The sequence below is a fragment of the Aotus nancymaae genome, unplaced genomic scaffold (assembly GCF_030222135.1).
Source record: "Aotus nancymaae isolate 86718 unplaced genomic scaffold, 86718_ANA_hifiasm-v0.15.2.pri h1tg000011l, whole genome shotgun sequence".
NCBI lineage: Eukaryota > Metazoa > Chordata > Mammalia > Primates > Aotidae > Aotus > Aotus nancymaae.
This window is the reverse complement of record NW_026988422.1, coordinates 23,672,636-23,695,010: the sequence shown is the minus strand read 5'-3', so window position 1 is coordinate 23,695,010 and position 22,375 is coordinate 23,672,636. Positions and strand designations below refer to the sequence as shown.

Genomic DNA, 22,375 nt, shown 5'->3' with positions numbered 1-22,375 from the left:
AAAGCTACTGCACCTAGCCCTGCCTTGTTTAAGAAGTCTCTTCCACTTAAAGTCACAGTTACTGTTCTAAACTTTTCCCAATATACTCTTGTTTTATTTTTTTTCATTTCAATCTTTAATCCTTCCAGAATTTATTTTGCTATATGATAAAAGGTACAGGCCTAACTTTTTATCTTCCATATAACCAGCCAGTTACTGCCAGTTCTTGTTTATTTATGAATGAAGCCATCCTTTTCCTGAAACTGAAATATCACCTTTATATTAATATTCTCTATATAGTTTAATTTTTCTGGATTCTCTATTTTTCTTTTTTGTGCTAATACTATATTTTTCGTCTGGTTTTTTTTTTTTGGCTACTCTTTGTAGCAGCTTTGTGGTAAGTTTTTACTATCTAGTAAGAAAATTGTCTACTCCTGACCTCTGTTTTCTTTTTCTAATATGTTTTAAGAATTCTTATGTATTAATTTTCCTATTTGAACATTGAAATCACTTACATTCTCCAATTATATTTTAAAGTAGCAGGTTCTGTATCTTTCTTTAGAAAGAACATTTATTTAAAACCGTATTTAAATTTTAAATTACAATTAAATTGAATTCTAATTTAATTTTGTGTATTTTCTTTAAAATTTATTTCTAAGCATTTTGTAATTTCTTTTACTCATGTTGATTGTGGTAAGAACCTTTTAGAGTAGATTATAGGAACTCTTCTGCCAAAGCAGTTTATGTTGTTTCTTCCATGTAAAATTGATGACCCTTGGTCCCAGAAGTGTTTTTGTCTTGTTTTCTGCTGTATATGGATTGAACAGGAAGAGGAAAGCAGGAAGGAGAGAAGGTTGTATTAGCTATGACTCAAATTTTCTAAGAATTCAGTTTTCAGCTAGTTCACATTACTGAAGGATTATCAGAGACTGAATAAAATTCTTAATTTTATTCTTCAATTTTTGCAGCATTTATTAAGTGGAATACTTATATTAATTTCACTTAATTAAAAATGTTTATAAGCTATCAGAATGCCCAGTCTGATGGCCAGGTTTGTTAGATTTAAGTGTATTTTGCAATGAATATTTTCTTTCAAAAGTCCTTAAGTCTGTATTTTCTCAGGCTCTTTGATTTAATCAGTGGGTACTTATTAAAGATCTTTTTTGTTCATGAAATGCTGTAACATTTCTTGAATATTGATTGTATTCAGAATCATCTATACTTATTCTGGTGAAAAAAAAAGAACAACATTTTAAATAGCACAAATAACCAGATAGACCACTCAGTGAACTCTAGCCCTAGACAATTAATACAATTAAGCCTGGCTAATCTTAGGGGAAAAAATGTGAATGACTTTACAGGGGTCTCCACTACTGATGAGAACTGAATCTCATTATTCCAAGTGATAGCCAGGCTGTGGGGTGATAATGATTTTGTCAACATTTTAGTGGAAGAAACTGAAGAAATCATTTGGGGTTGCAGAGAAGGACTGACCAAGGACAACTCCGGGGACAAACAAAAAAATAAAATATTAAAAACTTGCCCATAGAGTTGTATAAAGAAAATCATACATATATATACATAATCTTCTGGGTGGCTTTTCCAGGGCAATTTTAACTTTTGTGTACAGGGCGATTTGAGAATTTAATTCCTGTGAAGGATAAGACTTAATGGTGGGAAAGTGCCAAGAATTATGAAAGACATAGGAAAACATATGACATAGTTGCTGCCTTCAAGAAACTTCAAGGAGCAATATATTTAATGGGGTCATATCAGATATGTAGAACATAAAATAATACAATATATCATGAATGACAAAATGTGTGGTAAAATCGTTATATATAATTATTGAACGAATCGCTGAATGAATGAATGGATATAGGCTATCCAAACAAATTTATACGCTTAATAAACCTGATTCTATATCTAGAATATATTCAATTTCTAACAATCTTCCTTAAATAACAAAATTGCAAAAGAAAACAAAGCTTATTATCTTAAAAATTCAACTGGTGATAAAATGAAAGGTAAAAGTCCTCCATCTCCTCCTACTCCAATTATCAATCCTGCTCCCAGAGATGTTTACAGCTTATGTATCCATCCCTCAATTTTGTATAACATATACACACGTATACTTTCAAAGGATACTATAGTCCTTCTTAAACTTTTTTCAATTTTTCATTTCAGTACCTGCTGATCTACTTGATTACATTTAGTCCCCGCAGTGTCAGCATAGTAGATGCTAAAGTATCATAACTTACTTGCCTTAAACCACTTCTTTATTGGTAGACACAGGTTATTTTCTATCTTCCACTGTTAAAAACAGTACATCAGTTAATAGCTTTACCACTCCTTGTGTCAGATTACCTGTAGGATAGGTTCCTAGAAATCTAGTAAACCTTTCAAATTGTATTTTTTATAAAGGCTAAAAGTATGCCGTCATGGATTGCTGTGAACTGATCAGTTTAGGTTCAATGCTAATGTTAGATGTGAGGATGATCTGGCGGCAACATCAATTACAGCTATAAAAGTCAGAATTCTGTAGTCCTAGCATTTCCAGTCCTTCCTTTAATTTCTGGAAGCTCCCAGATGTCTCTTCAGAAGCTTAAGACATTTTGGATCAAAGATGTACTGTGGTCCTCAATAAAGGAAAAGATAGTGTTATTCCAATAATCTCACAGGACAATACTTAATAATCTCGTAAAGTGAGCCCTTATGCGGGCCGGGGGGGGTGGGGGCGGGAATAAGATTTATTGCTTTCTAACAGTTACCATCAGTTTGAGACCAGAAATTGGTCTGACCACTTATTTTCAACTTCTGGCTGAATACGGGTGAACTTGGCTTTCTGTTTTCCCCAAACTGGGGACAGAAAGAGTTAAAAGCCCTAACTGTGCCGGGATAGGACTGAGGAGGCTCAGGAAAGGCTGCACTAAGTATTTGTAAGGTTTGTTTTTTTTTCCTTCTTGCTATTGCTGCTGTTTCCTCGAGGATGAGGGGAAAGATAAAACCCTCGCAGCTGTTTGTGCTTTCATTCGCCCCATTCCTCGAAGGTGACGAAACTTCAGCACGTCTCTGTCCATTTCAGAATCAAGAGAATCCCCTCAAGAACAAATAGGCGAAGACAACGACCCTGAGCCCCGAGTTTTTCTGAGCTCCTAAATGGGAAGAGGGACCTGACAAGACAAGCGAAGGCGACACAGCCAAGTTAGCACCGAGCAGCAGCGTTACGGCGCCAGGCGGGCGGGAGCGCTCGGGCTCTTCCGCACCGCCAGCTCCTCCGGGGGTCCCGCCCCTCGGGGGCAGGGCCTATCGCTCCTTCCGGGTTTGGGAGCGGAAGTGGACGAATTTGAATCTTGTGGGCCGTTGAGTGTGGCTGCTCTCGGTCGGCGTGCCGCGGCGCCGAGCGGGCAGGGAAAAGTGACACTGACGCTCTGGAACTTCTGCCCAGCGCATCTTGGTGAGTAAATGGGGAACGGGAAAACGCCGAGTGTTCCAGGGAGAGAAGCGGGACCGTGGGGTGGTACAGTGTGTCGGGAGGCCGGACAGCGCAGCGGGGGCCTCTTTGGGACGTCGGGTGCTGGGGCCGGGCCTGGAGGCTCTGGGAATTCGGGGCACTGGGGGCGTCTGCCTGACCAGCGCTCTCGACGGTTGCACACACCAGCCAGCCCTCAGTGTTGAGGATTCCGAGGCCCTGCCTGCCCACTGCGAGTAAGCCTTGTTTATACGCGTTCTCCGTGGCTTTCTTTTGGTAACCCATAGTTTATTTCCACCAATTCGGTCGAATGCTGAAGCTTTTCAACAGTAGTTAAATCTTACTGTGGAAGAGTTGCCACGTATAAGCGAATCTCTTTTTATGAAAGATGGAAGGTTGGGGCAGATTTAGAATGAAAAGATGCTTTACTTACCTCCAAGTTCCTCCTAAGAGATACCCAGGCAGTGTTAATTAACCCTGTACTACAGGGAAGTGACAGTCTTTGAAATGCCTGGTGGGGATTTAAACCGAAATCCGAGTATCCTTTGTATTTAAAACCCGGATATTTTTCTTTCACGGTTGACATTTTTCATGTACCGCAAAAATCCGAGACTCTTGCTTATTTAAACCGGCTGTAGTAACAGTGGTGGTTATTCACTAGGGTCTTAGTTTGCAAACAATAGGGATAAGGTTTAGTTCCACCGCCCTGCCTTTTCGTCTCCTTTATTCATTGACCAACTGAGTTATTATGGAGTCTTTTTGGAAGTACTCCACTAATGCTTTGAGCATCTGTTTTCTTTGGATTTTATTTTGGGCTTCCTTTTTTTTTTTTAATTTATTTTTTAATGATAAACTATCTGAAATATGAATTTGACCCAATAGTAAAGTCATGCTTTCTGGAATAGTTTAAATGTGTTCCATAAATGTAAACTGTAAATGGGAACTTTAAATGTGTACTAGTTTTATATCTTGCTTTATTAAAAATCGTCAGTTTTGTGTAGCTTAACGAAAAGAAATTTTAAGCTCCTCTTAAGATTTTAACACCGGGGTATTGTACCATATAAATACATAAATATCTTTTTAAAAGTGGGACTTCATAATATTCAAATAAAGACATTCCTTCATCCACTGCTGGCTATTCCAACACCCCCATCCTTCCTGCTGTTGAACTTTTGTTTTCAGTGTTAGTCAGGAAGTGTAGATTTAAATACTCGGTGTTGAGGATAGTTGAAATATGAACATTTTTCATATATTGTCTTTGAAACAAAGACATTGTCTATCCTTCTCTAAGCCTTTCTGCTCATTTCATATGTGTTATCGGCAAATGTTAATTTTTAAAAATTGATCTCTATATCCTAATCTCTTTTCTTTTTTTCCTACCTGAATTATTTTGAGTTTTTGCTTTCTTAAATCAGTGAGTTTCAAAATTTATTGTGTATCTATTACCTTGAAGGATTTGTTCAATGCTGATTCCTGCACTTCAAATCTCAGATTCTGAATCTGTAGGTCTGGAGGATGGCATTTTGAGAGTCTGCATTTTGCAAACAATAGGGATAAGGTTTAGTTCCACCGCCCTGCCTTTTCGTCTCCTTTATTCATTGACCAGCTGGGTTATTATGGAGTCTGCATTTTGAAGAGTCTAACTGAAAGGTTAGAAAATTGTATGAGTTTTACAAACACTGATTTGATCTTTCTTAGAGAGGCATTATAATGTGTTGATTAAAGCCATGAAACTGGGGCCAGGTTGCCTTGTTTTGAATCCCATCTCCACCACTTGATATGATAGCTGGTGACCCTGGGCAAGCTGTTTAACCTCTCTGTACTTCGTTTCCCTCTACCATATAACGGGGTTACCTACTTTGTAGGATTATTGTGAGGGTTAAATGAGTTAATATATACAAAGACCTTAGAATAGTGTGTGGCACAGACCAAATGATACATAAGTCTCCAATTACATAGAGTTACTAAACTGTAAAAATCGCATCACATACATTCTCTCATTAATCTTTACAATATCACTGTAAAGGTAGTTATTATCTTCAAATAAAACAGACTAAGAGAGGCTCAGTAATTTGTTCTCACACAACTAACACGTTGGAACTACAGTCAGAAATTAGATTTAACTCAAAAGTTTATGCTTTTTTTAAAAAAGTAATGTATTTTGCCTCTCTGCTGTCTCCCTCCAGATATTGCTCCATAAAAATCTCTGATGGCTTCCCATTGTCTACCATATATAATCCAAATTTCTTAGCTTTCCTTTTTTCTTTTTACAGAGCCCTTCAGAGTCTGGTACCAACTTCTCTTTCCAAGGAACATCTTCGTAATATTCTGCCACTCTCTTCCAACCTACTGATGTTCCATCAGTACTACTAGAATTCTCCAAATCTATTTCTTATCACATTTTATGCATGTTTAGCCATTGGCCTTTTTATTTCCATATAAGACTTTACCCAAATGGGTTTAAAGACTTCACCAGGCGGTGCTTCTCCCTCAGTGTAATTTGCTTATAAATATATAGCGCAAGACTGCCCTTGTCCTTTTAATTTTTGTGTCTGCAGTGCACAGTGCAGAACAGTGAGTGTCCTGATAATCTGAAACTGTGTATGTTCAGTGAGTACTTGTTATTTTAACAATTTAACACATTGTGTCTTGTGTTAATTACTCAGTTTTTTTTTTAAGGCTTGGCTTTTTTCTGAGATGATAGTATGTAATTGTTCGTAGTTTATTAGAGATTTTAGTCATAGCATATGGTTTATAAACTTAATGTGGAAAAATAAGTATTGAAATTATAGTCTCAGAAGACATTTCAAGTGGGAAAAATATCCGGAGCAATATTTGTTAATATTCATGAATTTTAATGCTTTATACATATTTTCTAACTTAATCTTCACAGCCATTTTATTATCTCTATATTAAGATGAAGAAACTGAAGCACCAAAAGATTTAGTAACTTTAAATGTATTTTTTAAATATTTAATTTCCTCTTGACAGTTTTTTTTTTTTAATTATAAGATTGATATATGTGAAGTGTAATAAAAAGTATCTTAATTCAAAATGTTAGGGAATTAAAAAAACAGAAAAGTTTTCCCTTTCGGTTTGAACAGTTAAGACAGTTACCTAATCTCCTTGCCCACAGCTTTTCTTTTAAAAATCTGCCCAACAATGTAGGGGCATCATTCTGACGACCAGTGGGGTAGGGTTGGTCTAAGGAACATAGAGTTCTAAATATGATCCCATCCCATACCACTTCTCCAACAAAAGTGGTACAGGTATTAATATCAGAGCTGCATATCTGATACAGGCTAGACCGTGTGATTTCTTGAATTTTGGGATTGGGATATCACAAATCTGTTGGAAGCCAAGCCAGAAAGGTCTTAAGTATTACTATGGCAGTGGAATCATGAAGAAACATGAAAATGGACATATGGACCCATTGGGTGACGGAGTGGGGCCGGGGAGAGGATGACACCTGTTTCCTGAGGACTAGTTATATATTTATAACTTACTGTAAACTTGTAACTTTGTTGCCTTTTATCTTAAACGTATCTTTTTGTTTTAATTAAAATTGTTAATAAACATTGTATGCAATGAAAGTCACCCATTTTAGGGGTAAAGTTCAGTGAGTTTTAGTAACTGTATTCTCTATGAATATACCATAGTTTATTTTATATATTTTCGTTGTTATAGTTTTTAGTTATTACAAATAAACTTTCTATCAACCTTTGTGTACAATGGATATGTCTTATTTCTCTTTGCTGCATCATGATAGGTGTACATTTGGCCTTTTTTTGAGGTAAAATTCACATTTATAAAATTTATTTTATATTTATTAATTTTATAAAATAATTAGAGTCTCACTCTGTCACCTAAGGCTGGAGTTGCAGTTACACAATCATAGTTCACTGCAGCCTCCAACTCCTGGGCTCCAGCAGTCCTCCCACCTCAGCTTCCCAGGCAGCTAGGACTACAGGCATGTGCCACCGAGACTGGCTAATTAAATTTTTTTTTTTTTTTTGGAGATACAGGATATCACTGTGTTGCCCGGGCTGGTCTCAAACTCCTGGCCTCAAGCAATCCTTCCACCTCAACCTCCCAAAGTGCTGGAATTACAGGTGTGAGCCACCATGCCCGGTCAAAAATTAGCCATTTTAAAGTGGACATTTCAGTGACTTAGTACATTCCCAATGTTATGCAACCATCATCTTTACCTATTTCCAAAATATATGTAACCTTTTATGTCTGACTTCTCTCACTTAATATTTTCTAGGTTTATCTATGTTATGGCATATAGCAGTACTTTATTCCTTTTTATAGCCACATAATCATTGTATAGCTGTACCACATTTTTGTATAGCCATTTATCAATGGTGTATAATCAGATTGTTTCTTTGTGCTGTAGTGACTATGTTACGGCATGTATCAGTACTTTATTCCTTTTTATAGCCACATAATCATTGTATAGCTATACCACTTTTTCTGTATAGCCATTTACCAATGATGTATAATTAGATTCTTTGTGATGTAGTGATTTAGTGATATCTTTTGTAAATAGTGTGGCTATGAACATATGTATACAGGTTTTTGTTTGAATTGAAATATTTCACTTCTTTTGGGTATATATCTAGTGGAATTGCTGGGTGATATGGTAGTCTTGTTTAATATGTTGTGGAATTGCCAAATGTTTTTCTCCTTTGCTGCATCATTTACTTTCCCATTAGCGATATGTAAAGGTTCTAATTTCTCCATATCATCATTAACACTTGCTCTTTACTTTTAAAGCGTGATTATTATAGCTACCCTAGTGGACATGAAGTGGAATCTCATTGTGGCTTTGATTTACTTATCCCTAATAGTAGTGATGAGCATTTTTTCATGTGCTTGTTGACCATTTGAATATTTTCTTTGGAGAAATGTCTATTCAGACCTTTTGTCCAATTTTTAAATTGGATTACTTGTCTTTTTGTTGTTGCATTGCATTTCTAATGTATTCTAGATACTAGACCCTTATCAGGTTATATGATTTCCAAATATTTTCTCGCATTCTGTGGATTGTCATTTGATGCACAAGTTTTAGATTTTGGTAAAGTTCAATTTATTGTTTTCTTGTTGCTTGTGCTTTTGGTGTCATATCTCAGAAACGATTGCCAAATACAAAGTCATGAAAATTGACTCCTGCATTTTCACTTAGGAGATTTATAGTTCTCTTTTACATTTAGGTCTTTGATCCATTTCAAGTTGATTTTTTTGAATAGCATTTGAGGTAGGGGTTCAACTTCATTCCTTTTTACATGGCTATCCGGTTGTCCTAAGACCATTTATTGAAGAGACTGTTTTCTTCCCATTTAATGGTCTTGGCACCCTTATTGAAAATCAGTTTACTATAAAAAATGTGAGTTTATTTATTGACTCTTTCTTCTTTCCCATGATGTGTATGTCTGTCCTTGTGCCAGTACCACATTGTCTTGATTTCTATGGATTTGTAGTAAGTTTGGAATCGGAAAATTTGAATCTGCTAACTTTTTCTTTTTGGAAATCCTTTTGACTATTCAGGATTGCTTGCAATTTAGGCTCAGCTTTCCAGTCCTGCAAAAAAGGCCATTGGGATTATGATAGAAATTGTATCAAATCTATAAATTGCTTTGAGGAGTATAACCATCTTAATGATAAAGTCTTTCAACCCATAGATGCAAAGTGTCTTTCCATTTATTTAGGATTTTTTAATTTCTTTCAGCACTGTTTTGTAGTTTTCAGTGCACAATTCCTATACCGCCATGGTTACATTTATTACTAAGTAATTTTTATGCTATTGTAAATGGAATTATTTACTTGATTTTTTTTTTTGGATTGTTCATTGTTGTATAGAAATACAACTGATATTTGTCTATTGAGCTTACATCCTGTTACTTACCTGAATTCGTTTAGTAGCTCTAACAGTTTTTTTGTGAATTCTCTAGAAAATTCTACATGTAAGATTATGCTTTCTTGCTTTCAATTTGGGTGCCTTTTATCCCTTTTCTTGCTTTATTGCTCTGAATAGACCTTCTGGTTCAGTGTTGAGTAGAAGTGGTGCAAGGATGTATCTTTGTTTTGTTCCAGATCTTAGGTGGAAATTGTGCAGTCTTTCACCAATCCCTATGTTAATTAAAGGTTTTTCCATGGATGCTGAGGAAGTTCCCTTATATTCCTAAATGTTTGAGTGTTTTTATCAACGAATTTTGTCAATGCTTTTTCTGCATCTATTGAGATGAGCATGCGTCCTTTTTCTTTTTTCTCTCGTAATATGGTGTATTACGTTAATTAATTTCCATATGTTGAAACAACTTTACATTCCTGGGATAAATCCCACTTGGTCATGCTACAAAATTTTCTTAATCAGAATTCAATTTGCTGGTAGTTTGTTAAGGATATGTGCATCTATTTTCATAAGAGAGATTGGCTTGTAATTTTATTTTCTGTGATGTGTTTATCTGGCTTTGGTATCAGGGTATTGCTCGCTTCATAAAATGAGTTAGTAAGTGTCCCCTTGTATCTTTTGGAGGGGTTTGAGAAAGATTGGTGCCAATTTTTCTTTAAATATTTAGTAAGATTCACCAGCGAAGCCATCTGGGCTAGGACTTTTATTTGTTGGGAGGTTCTTCATTAGTGATTCAATCTCTTGTTTGTAGATTTGTTGAAATTTTCTATTTCTTCTTGAGTCACTTGTTATTTATTTAACTTATTTTTTAATTTATTAACTATTTAACTTCTTAGCATACAATTGTTCATGATAGTCCCATTTAATTCTCTTTATTTCTATTAGGTTTGTAGCAGTGTCCCACTTTCATTTCTTCTGATTTAGTAATTTGAATCCTCTCTTTTTCTCTGGGTCATCTAACTTAACGTTTTCAATTTTGTTGATCTTCTCAAAGAAGCAATTTTTATTTCATTGATTCTCAGTTTTAAAAAGTTTTTTATTACATTATCTGCACTCTAAATTATTTCCTTCCTTCTGCTAGCTTTGGGTTTAGTTTGCTCTTTTTCTGGTTTCTTTGGGTATAAAATTGGGTTACTGTTTTGGGGGCTTGATTGTATTTGTCTCTAAGTATTTTCTAATTTCCCTTGTGATTTCTTTTTTGACCTTTTGTCTATTTAAAGTTGTGTTATTTAATCTCTGCATGTTTTTTAATTTTCCAGTTTTACTTTTGTTACTGATTTCTAGTTTCATTCCATAGTCGTTGGAGAAGATATTTTGTGTGATTTCAGTCTTTTAAAGTGTATTGTTTTGTGGTCTAAAATGTGGTCTATCCATGGATATTGTTGTATGTGCATTTAAGAAGAATATTTCATTCTGTTGTTGTAGGGTGGAGTGTTCAGTATATGTCTGTTAAGTCTAAAGTATTTCTCCTTTCATTTCTGTCAAATTTTGCCTCATATATTTTGGGACACTTATTAGGTGGGTTTGTGTCTATAATTGTCTTGTCTTCTTGAGGGATTGAGCTTTTTAGTCTTTAATGTCCTTCTTTGAGTCCTATAGCAATCTTCAACTTAAAGCGTGTTTTGTCTGATACTACTATAAATACTCAAGCTTACTTTTGATTACTGTTTGTTTGAAGTATCTTATTCTGTCCTTTTGCTTTCCATCTATTTGTGTTTTGGGATCTATAGCTTGACTCTAGTAGGTAGTATATGTATGGATTTTTTAAAAATGCATTCTGTCAACCTTTACCTTTTAATTGGAGAGTGTAATTCATTTATATTTAATTACTGTTAAGTAAGGATTTCTGCCATTTTAGTATTTGTTTTCTATATGTCATATCTTTTCTCTTCCTCATTTCCTTCATTACTCCCTTTTGTTTAATTGATTTGTATAGCATACCATTTTGATTCCCTTCTCATTACCTTTTCTGCACGTATTTATTAGTAATATTCTTAGTGGCTATCTTGGGGATTACAGTTAATATCTTGTAACAACCTTGCTTGAATTAATACCCATTTAGCTTTCATAGTTACAAAAATTACACTTCTATATATCTCATCCTTCTTCTAAATGTTATTGTATCAAATTACATTTTTATATTTTGTGCTCATTTTACATTTATGCATAATGTGCCCAATAACTTTGCTTTATAATTATCTTATGAGTTTTTCTTTTAAATCATATAGGAAAAAGGGAATTACCAAAAGTGCAATAACACTACTACTGGCTTTTATATTTACTTCTGTAGTTACCTTTACTGGTGTTTTTATTTCCTTATATGGCTTCTAGTCACTGTCTGGTGTCCCATTAGCATCTCTAGTAGGGCACATCTACTAAAAGTCTTTTTTTCACTCTGGACTTCAGGTCTACCAGTACTTCTGTCTTCTGGATGATTTTCCAAAGAATATAAATTTTTAAGAAACTTTTTATTGAGGTATAATATATATGCTAAATACATTTCAGGTAGAAAATCATGTTCATTGTAAAAAAAAAAAAATTCAAACAATGCCAACATTTATCAGAAATTAAAAGAAAAAGCCCCTACCTACTCCATTCTCTCTCTCCAGGGATAACCACAGTTAACAGTTAGGGGCCTGGAAACTTTATGGTCTTTTTTGATCTCAGAAACCTCTGATCTTTCTGAATTATTTTTACCCTTCCTTCTCTCCCTCGAATTACTTCTTCTGCTTTGCATATAAGAATCCTAATAAGTAAGTATTAACATCTCCATTGGACACAAGGCAGAGTCAGGAGTTCAAACACAGAAATGTATGATTTAAGTGTAATGTTCTTTCTGCCATATTCCTCTGCCTGGGTCCTGTCTAGAATCTTAGAGTTTAATTGCCTTCTTTTTTAGACAGGAGAAGACCTGGTCCTGTGGGAGCTGTGACAGAACAGCCTTTATTGCCTGAACTGTGGTAAAAAGATGCCACCTGCTTTAAGAAGGGTAGTTTGGATTGGGCTAGTTATTTAGAGCCTTACTTGGTCAGTGGAAGGGGCTAGGACTGGAATAAGACCTGCTCACTGAGGCAGAGTTAGGACCAGCTGGTGAAGGGGGGGATTATATTATTATCTGATTATTCAATTCAAGGAGATTTATATAATCTAACCAAAAAGCAGAATCAGCAAGAGCAATTTCCAGAATAAATTCCTGACATTCCCCAAACATACCATGCTTTCACACACTGCTGTGCCTTTGCACACACTGTACTTGGAATACTTTTTCTGCTATTTATCCTTCACAATTACGATATAATGTCACCACCCCTATGAGGCTACACTGCATGTGTATGAAATATTTGTTTACTTGCCTGCCTTCCATGTGAGTATGTGTACTGATCTTCACTTTTGAAACATAGTTTTCTGCATATAGGATTCTTTGCTGACAGGTTTGGATTTTTTCGGTCTTTCAGCACTTTAAATATATCATCTTACTGCCTTCTGGCACTCTATGGTTTCTAATGAGGAATTGGCTCTTAATCTTATTGGGGATGTCTTGTATATGTTAGTCACTTCTCTCTTGCCGCTTTCAGGATCCTCTCTTTGCTTTTGTTGGTTTGACTATACTGTGTCTCAATGTGGATCTCCTAGAATTTGTCCTGATTAAAGATCTTGAGCTTCTTAAAATGTATAGATTTCAGTCTTACATGAAATTTGGGAAGTTTTTGGCTATTACTTCTTCAAACATTCTTTCTGTTCCATTTTCTCCTGTCCCTGTACTTCCCATAAAGCATATATTGTTATACTTGATAGTGTCTCATAGTCTCTTGGGCTCTGATTCTTTTTCATTTTTTTCCTTTCTACTCTTCAGACTGGATAATTTCAACTAACTTGTCTTCAAGTTCGATTCTTTCTTTTGCCAGCTCAAACATGCTGTTAACTCTGTAATAAATTTATTATTTCAGTTGTACTTTTCAGCTGCAGAATTTGTTTCCTTTTTATCATTTCTATTTCTTTATTGACATTCTCTGTTGAGACATTGTTGATTGTGAGTTTTTTGCCAGATTTTTTTGTGTTTCTGGGGAGGTACACAGAGCTCCTTGCTCCACCATTTTTACTGATGTGTTCTGTATTACTGAGTTTTTTTTTTTTTTTTTTTTTTTGATACAGAGTCTCACTCTGTCTCCAGGCGACAGGCTGGAGTGCAGTGGCGCAATCTCGGTTCACTGCAATCTCCACCTCCTGGGTTCAAGCAATTTTCCTGCCTCAGCCTTGACCTCGTGATCCGCCCGCCTCGGCCTCCCAAAGTGCTAGGATTATAGGCATGAGCCACCATGCCTGGCCTGTATTATTGAGTTTTAAGAGTTTTTCAGAAAATAAATTATGCATCTAAGTCCCTTATCAGGTTATGATTTGCAGATGCTTTCTCGGTTTGAGGCTTGTTTCCTTAACAGTTACTTTTGAAGAGCAGAAGAAGGCTGAGCACCATGGCTCATGCCAGTAATCCCAGCACTTTGGGAGGCCGAGGCGGGTGGATTACCTGAGGTCAGGAACTTGAGACCAGCCTGGCCAACATCATGAAACCCTGTCTCTACTAAAAAATACAAAAATCAGCCAGGCATGGTGGCGTGCGCCTGTAATTCTAGCTAGTCGGGAGGGACCTAGACACTTCATGGTCTTTCTTGATCTCAGAAACCTCTGATCCCTTTCTGAATTCTTTTTACCCTTCCTCTCTCTCTCGAATTACTACTTCTACTTTGCATATAAGAACCCTAATAGGTAAGTGTTATCTCCATTGGACACAAGGCAGAGTCAGGAGTTCAAACACAGAAATGTGTGATTCAAGTGTAATGGTCTTTCTGCCATTGCACTTGAATTGCTTGAGACAGGAGAATTGCTTAAACCCAGGAGGCAGAGGTTGCAGTGAGCCAAGATCATGCCACTGCACTCCAGCCTGGATAACAGAGCAAGGCTCAGTCTCAAAAAAAAAAAAAAAAAAAAAATGAAGAGCAGGAGATACTAACTTTAAGTGCAGTTTATCATTTTTTTGTCTTGTGCTTTTGGTATTGTATCTAAGAAATCTTATGTAACATAAGGTCACAGAAATTTTCTCCTCTGTGTTTTTTCTAGAAATTTTGTAGCTTTACATTTTGTATTTAGAGCTGTAATTCAGTTCAAGTTCCTTTTTTTGGGACTTAAGTATTCTTGTGGGTGTTGTAGTGTTTTTGTTATTTTAATTTGCATTTTCTTTATGATGAATGATGTTCATATTTTCTTTTGTTTGCTGTGTTGTATCTTTTTAAGTGTCTGGTCAAATCTCTTGTCCGTTTTGTTCATTTTACTGTGATGTCTTTTATTTGAGTTGTAAGCATTCTTTATATACTTTATGGATATAAATCCTTTGTCAGGTATATGTTTTGCCAGTGTTTATTCCCAATCTGTATTTTGCCTTATTCTTTTCTTAACAATGTCTTTTGATTAGAAAGGTTTTAATTTTGATATTTAGTTCATCAGAGTTTTTTATAATTCAGTGTCCTATCTAAGAAATCTTTGCCAAACCCAAGATCATGAAGATTATTTCCTATGTTTTCTTCTAGAAGGTTTTTTTTTCCCTGTGACCAATTTTGAATTAAGTTTTATATATGAGGTCAATGTTCTTCCCCCCACCTTTCACCCAACACATTCAGTTATTTCAGTACTATTTATTGAATAGACTACCATTTGAATACAATGAATTACCTTGGTACCTTTGTTGAAAAGCAATTGTCTGGGTCTGTTTCTGGCCTTTCCATTATGTTCTAGTGAGCTATATGTCTGTCCTTATTCCTATACCTATCTTGATTGATATAGCTCTAAAAGAAGCATGAAATCTCATAGTTGGAGACCACTGACTTTTCTTTTTAAAAATGTCTTCTGTATTACAGGGCCTTTGCATTTTTATATATGTTTTAGAATCAGCCTGCAAATTTCTTTAAAAAAAAAAAAAACGTACTGGGGATTTTGGTTGGGATTGTGTTAAGTTGATATCTTAATAATAATAAGTCCTTGAGCATTGTCTATCGTCTATCTCTTCATTTATTTTGATCTTTCATTTCTCTCAGCAATGTTTTATAGCTTTTCAAAGTATAGTCTTATTGTATATCTTTCACTAAGTTCTTACGTATTGTAAATAGAATTATTCTCTAATTTTCTGAGTAATTCTTGCTGTTACAGAGGGTTTTTGTATATTTGCCTTGTTTCATGAGAACTTGCTAAAGTCACTTATTTTTATAAATGTTTTGGTGGAATTTTTAATGTAGATGACCATAAGTGAAAACAGTTTTACTTCATCCTTCACAATTTTGTCTTCTTTTCCCTTGGAGTAGACTGTTGAATCAGAGATTAAGGGGAGCATTTGTAGATTCCCTTTGCTAGATTGAAAAAATTTATTCTACCCACAGTTTGCTTTACTGTTTTGTTGTGATTGGATATTGACATTTGTCTCTGTTGAGATTGCCTTGCAGTACAACGTTGAAATTAAGTTGAAATTAATGCACATTTGTAGATGCTCTTTATTAGGTTGAGAAAATTCCCATTTGTTTCTGGTTTTAGTTATATCATGATTGGCTGTTGAATTTTGTCAAATGCTCTTTCTGCATCTATTGAGGTGGTCATACATTTTTTCCCCTTTATTTTATTAACATGGTATATTACTTTAATTAATTTTCAGATGATATCCAATCTTACATTCTTGAAATAAACTCAGTTAAGATACATTATCCTTTTTATTTTAGTTTAGTTTTTTTAATTAAATGAAAACTACTGATGATTGCCTAAATATGCCAGGTACTCTTGTGGCGTTTATGTGTTGTTTCTAATTCTTACAATAACTTGTAATTAGCTATTCTAGTTTGAGGATGATAAAATTGAGGCTGAGGTCTCAGGAAAAAGCATATAGAACATGTAGGAAAGTGTAAACTTTATACCTTCAGTGCCCCATTACTCTTTCTACTATGCCATGCTACTTTTTGTAATAATTTATAGTTAAAGAGTATTGAAGCTCATACTGATGTTTCATTTACTTTTTTTTTTTTTTTGATAGGGCGTCTCACTGTGTTGCTCAAGGTGTACTTAGATTCCTGGGCTCAAGCAAGCCTCCTGCCTCAGCCTGTCAAGTAACTGGGACTACAGGTGCGCACCACTGTGTATGTTTTTGAGATATGTATATTACTTTCTAGAATGTAAATAATTGATTGATGGAAAAAATATTCTAATAGCTTTTAACCTCTACCATTGAACATCTTCTCATTTTATCTTTGCTGTTGCTGTGAACCAAAGTAACTAGCAAATCTTTTTTTTTTTTTTTGTAACTAGTGAATCTTTAAGAGTATTTCTTTTTATCTCCAAATTTGTAGGAGCACATAAAGTGTAATAACTAGTCTGAGGTAGCATAGGTCTATTAGTCACGGTTCTCCAGAGAAACAGAACCAGTAGGATATACATGTGTGTGTAGTGTGAACAGTTCCATTACCTGTCTGCAAACTGGAGACCCAGGAAAGCCCAGCAGTGTAGTTTGAATGCCTGGGAACCAAAGAGCTGATGGTGTAGATTCCAGTCCTGATTTGAAGGCCAGAGAACCAGGAACACCAAGGGCAGAAGATTGATGTCCTACCTCAAGCAGTCAGAGAGCAAGTTTAACCTTTTCCTACCTTCAGTTTTATTTAGGCCCTCAGTGGACTAGATAATATCCACCCACACTGGGGATGGCCATCTCCTTTACTCAGTTCACCAGTTCAAATGCTGATCTTTTCCAGAAACAGTCCACAGGCATACCCAGACATAAGTTTAACCAGTTACCTGGGCATCCTGTGGCCTGGTAAAGGTAGCATATAAAATTAACCATCACACTTAGTCTTGATCTTGAATTTTTGGGGAATGTTTTATATTACTTTTAATTCAATTATTTTTAAACCTTTTTAAATTTTGAAATAATTCCAAATTACTGGAAAGTTGCAAGAAAAGTACAAAGAACTACATATGCCCTTACGTAGATAAACCACTTTTTAGTATTTGCCACATACACTTTATCATTCTGTGGTATTGTACATTTGCATGTAATTTCCCTTTTCTGAACCATTGGAGAGTAGGTTGCATATATCTGGTTCCCCTACCCCTTAATACTTCAGTATTCCTAAGAACAATGATAGTCTATTAAATAATCTAAGTGTAGATAGCAAATTCAGGAAACTTAGCATAAATATAATACTTTGTTATATATTGTTTCTGTCAATTGCCTCAGTGATGGCCTTTGGAGAAGTTTTATTCTCCAGTGCAGGATACAGTCCAGGATCCTTCATGCACTTTTAGTAAATAAAATATAGTTCATCTTTTTTTTTTAATATTTTTTAACTTTTTTTAGGTTTGGGGGTACATGTGAAGGTTTGTTACCATAGGTAAACATGTGTCACAGGGGTTTGTTATACATACTATTTCATCACCCACGTATTAAGCTCAGTAGCCAATAGTTATCTTTTCTGCTCTTCTCCTTCCTCCTACCCTCCCCCGTCGAGTAAACCCCAGTGTCTGTTGTTTCCTTCTTGTGTTCATAAGTTCTTATCATTTAGCTCTCACTCCTGAGTGAGAACATGCGGTATTTGGTTTTCTGTTCCTGCGTTAGTTTGCTAAGGATAATAGCCTCCGGCTCCATTCATGTTCCTGCAAAAGACATGATCTTATTATTTTTTATGGCTGCACAGTATTTTATGGTGTGTATGTACCACATTTTCTTTATCCAGTCTGTCATTGATGGGCATTTAGGCTGATTCCATGTCTTTGCTATTGTGAATAGTGCTGCAGTGAACGTACGTGTGCATGTGTCTTTATGGTAGAATGATTTAGAGTCCTCTGGCTATATACTCAATAGCAGGATTGCTGGGTAAAATGGTTTTTACTGCTTTCCACAATGGTTGAACTAATTTACACTCCCACCAATAGCATATGTTTCCTTTTTTCCACAATCTTACCCGCACCTGTTATTTTTTTTTTTTTAACTTTGTGATAATAGGCATTCTGACTGGCATGAGATGGTATCTCATTGTGTTTTTGATTTGCATTTCTCTAATGTTTAGTGACGTTGAGCTTTTTTTCATATGCTTCTTGGCCACTTTATATCTTATTGAGAAGTGTCTGTTTATGCCCTTTGGCCACTTTTTAATGGGGTTATTTTTCTCTTGTAAATTAAAGTTCATTATAAATGCTTTTGATAAAATTCAACACCCCTTCATGTTATTCTCAACAAACTAGGTATTGAAGGAACAAACCTCAAAATAATAAGAGCCATCTGTGTCAAACCAACAGCCAACATTATACTGAATGGGTAAAAGCTAGAAGCATTCCTCTTGAAAACCAACACAAGACAAGGATACCCTCTGTCACCACTTCTATTCAACATAGTGTTGGAAGGCCTAGCCAGAGCAATCAGGCAGAAGAAAGAAATAAAGGGCATCCAAATAGGAAGAGAGAAAGTCAAACTATCTCTTTGCAGATGACATGATTCTATATCTAGTAAACCCCTTAGTCTTGGTCCAAAAGCTTTTCCTGCTGATAAACAACTTCATCAAAGTTGCAGGATGCAAAATCAACATAGAAAAATCACTAGCATTCCTATACACCCAAAACAGCCAAACCAAGAGCCAAATCAGAAGGCAGTCCCATTCACAATGGCCACAAAAAGAATAAAGTACCTAGGAATACAGCTAACCAGGGAGGTGAAAGATTTCTACACCTCCTTTTTAATTTGAGCAGAATTAAAAAGCACTGCTCAAAGAAATCAGAGAAAACATAAACAAATGGAAAAACATCCCATGGTCATGGATAGGAAGAATCAATATCAAAATGGCTATACTGCCCAAAACAATTTACAGATTTACTGCTATTCCTATCAAACTACCAGCAACATTCTTCACAAAACTAGAAAAAGCTATTTTAAAATTCATATGGAACCAAAAAAGAGCCCAGATAGCCAAGGCAATCCTAAGCAAAAAGAACAAAGCTGGAGGCATCACATTACCTGTCTTCAAACTATACTACAAGGTTACAGTAACCAAAACAGCATGGTACTGGTACAAAAACAGGCACATAGACCAGCGGAAGAGAATAGAGAACCCAGAAATGAGGCCACACATCTGCGACCTTCTGACCTTCAACAAAACTGATAAAAAAGCAATAGGGAAAAACTCCCTATTTATTAAATGATGCTGGGATAACTGGCTAGTCCATATGCAGAAAATTGAAGCTGGATCCCTTCCTTAACACCATACACAAAAACTAACTCAAGGTGGATTAAAGACTTAAATGTAAAACCCGAAACTATAAAAACCCTGGAAGACTACCTAGGCATTATCATCCTGGACATAGGCATGGGCAAAGATTTCATGACAAGGACTCCAAAACCAATCACAACAAGAGCAAAAATTGACAAATGGGATCTAATTAAACTTAAGAGCTCTGCACAGCAAAAGAAACTACCAACAGAGTAAACAGACAACCTGCAGAATGGGAGAAAATATTTTTGCAAACTATGCATCTGACAAACATCATGTTTTATTATGCAGTGCTGAATCAGATAAATTAATTCTTTACTATATATAGGGCATCCAAAGATAACATTTCTGAATTGTAAAGAGAAAGAATTTAGAGTACATCGAATAACACATAGACTAAGTTGAACCTTTCTGATTAGTGATTTAAATCAAGTCATTTCTATATCAAGAATATTCATTTTTTAAAAATGCTAGATTAAAAAAATCCATTTCTCTTTCAAGTGTCTGAGTCCAGCATGTTTTCTCTGTATTCAGTGTCACCTTTTATTTCAGTAAGATTAGGCACTTTAGAAAATGTTGGATGGTTAGGACCCATTTATTTATTCAAATGTTAGCCACCAGCTGGAATGAGAAGGAATTTGACTTACTTTCTTGTATTAGTTGTCTGATGCTGTGTAGCAATAACTCCAGAACTTGCTGGTTTTAAACAATAAACGTCTAATTACTGATAGTTTCTGTTGGTCAGGGATTTGGGAGCAGTTTAAGCTGTGTGGTTCTGGCTTAAGGTCTCCTATAAAATTTCTGTCAGGCTGTTAGCCAAGTTGCAGTTATATGAAGACTTGATTGAGACTGGAGGATTCACTTCTAACATGGCTTATTCACGTGACAGAGGGTAGAATACCTCCATTCCTTACCAACTGGGTGTCTCCATGGTATATATTGAAAGTTCTTATGGCATGGCAACTGACTTCCTCCATAGCATGTGATCCATGATAAGTGAGGAGGAAGTCACAGTGCCTTTTATGACATTGTCATTTCTGCCACAGTCGTTTTGGTTGAAGCAAATTAGCAAGCACTGAGCACATCTACAATAAAGGAGAGGGGGAGGCTCTACCTTCTGTCTACCTTCTGAAGGGAGAAGTATCAAACTGTGAGTATTACTGACTGATCAAGTAGAAGTAAGCTGTGGAGGATGCTCAGAATACCTTTTTTTTTTTTTTTTTTGAGACGGAGTTTCGCTCTTGTTACCCAGGCTGGAGTGCAATGGCACGATCTCGGCTCACCGCAACCTCCGCCTCCTGGGTTCAGGCAATTCTCCTGCCTCAGCCTCCTGAGTAGCTGGGATTACAGGCACGCACCACCATGCCCAGCTAATTTTTTGTATTTTTAGTAGAGACAGGGTTTCACCATGTTGACCAGTATGGTCTCGATCTCTTGACCTCGTGATCCACCCGCCTCGGCCTCCCAAAGTGCTGGGATTACAGGCGTGAGCCACCGCGCCCGGCCTCAGAATACCTTTTGACAGGTATCCATATCCATTCACTTATACATTAAATTTTTTATGTTTACTCTAAGTGAAGTACTATTTATTACGTGTTTATGGAATTTTCTACAATAAATTCATGTGTATGGACGGATTTATGATACGTTAAATTCATCACCACAGGTTGAATTGTAGAAAAGTCCTTTAAGAAGAGGCATAAAATCTTCTATTATATTTTATCAATTTTAAGATGGACTCACCCCTTCTACACACACACTTCTTTCCATATGGATATCCAGTTTTTCTAGTACCATTTGTTTAAAATATTTTATTTTCCCTTGTTGAATTGCTTTGTTGTCTTTGTTGAAAATGACTGGAAAAATATGAATCTGTTTCTGAGTTTTATTGAGAACTGGTGATCTCAGATGTATTGGTATGTTTAAAATTATGTTCTGTAGGTTGTGATCCTCAATCAATTTGTTCACTTAAGGCAGTTCTGTAGTTATTGTTTGAGCATGTATAAATATCAAAAGTGCCATCATATACCTGTAGAGTAATACTAGTGCCCCCAAAAGAAAGAAAAGTAAAAAAAAAAAATCCAAGAGACAATAAAGGAGTGCTCCTTTAACCCTACATTGATGGTTGTGAAGAAGAGCTAGGAAAAATAGTAGTCTGGACCTACTTAATTACAAAGCCCCCTTAAAACGAGGCTCTTAGTTTTATATATTTTTTTAAGAATACCAATCTTGATGGCATACAATATGATTTTGTAAGGAATAAACAAAATGTTGAAGGCTTAAAGTCAGAACAATTTAAGAGATTTGGACTATGACTTTTTAGAAAAGCACACAAATGTGTATAAGCAAATCTATGTTTAAATCCGAAACATTTTTTATAGTCAGTAGGAAAGATAAATTCTAATTGTAAGGAAGCATTGTACAAGTTTAATTTGGTTAATCAGTCTTCATGAAATAATCTATGCCCTACATTTTGTGGTGTCTTAGGTTTGACGAAATCTGATAGCAGTCTTTATTTGTAGTCTTTGCTCTTTGATATATAATATTCTGTATTTTTTGTGTGTGCTCTTTCATTATTTTCATGTGAAGTGCCCATGGTATAACCTGTAGTCACTCAGTTATGGGTTAGCCTATTCCTTCTAACTCTGTGATCTTGGACAGGTGTTTAACCTTTCTGAGTAGTTTTTGCAACTATAAATGAGATTATATTTACCTAGTGGCATTATT

At 35.6% G+C, this 22,375-nt stretch overlaps 1 protein-coding gene across 3 annotated transcripts in view; it reads left to right on the top strand.

The window, feature by feature from the left end:
* The first annotated feature begins 3,321 nt into the window (after positions 1-3,321).
* Positions 3,322-22,375, top strand: part of G2E3 (G2/M-phase specific E3 ubiquitin protein ligase) — a 60,642-nt gene continuing 41,588 nt past the window's right edge. For 2 of the 3 annotated variants that reach the window (XM_064374706.1, XM_064374705.1), the window contains exons 1-2: positions 3,328-3,436; positions 16,429-16,517. The gene's annotated coding sequence lies outside the window, so the exon portion shown is untranslated. Of the gene's footprint in view, positions 3,437-16,428; positions 16,518-22,375 lie in introns of all 3 variants that reach the window. The other variant, XM_012468327.3, reaches the window with a different exon arrangement.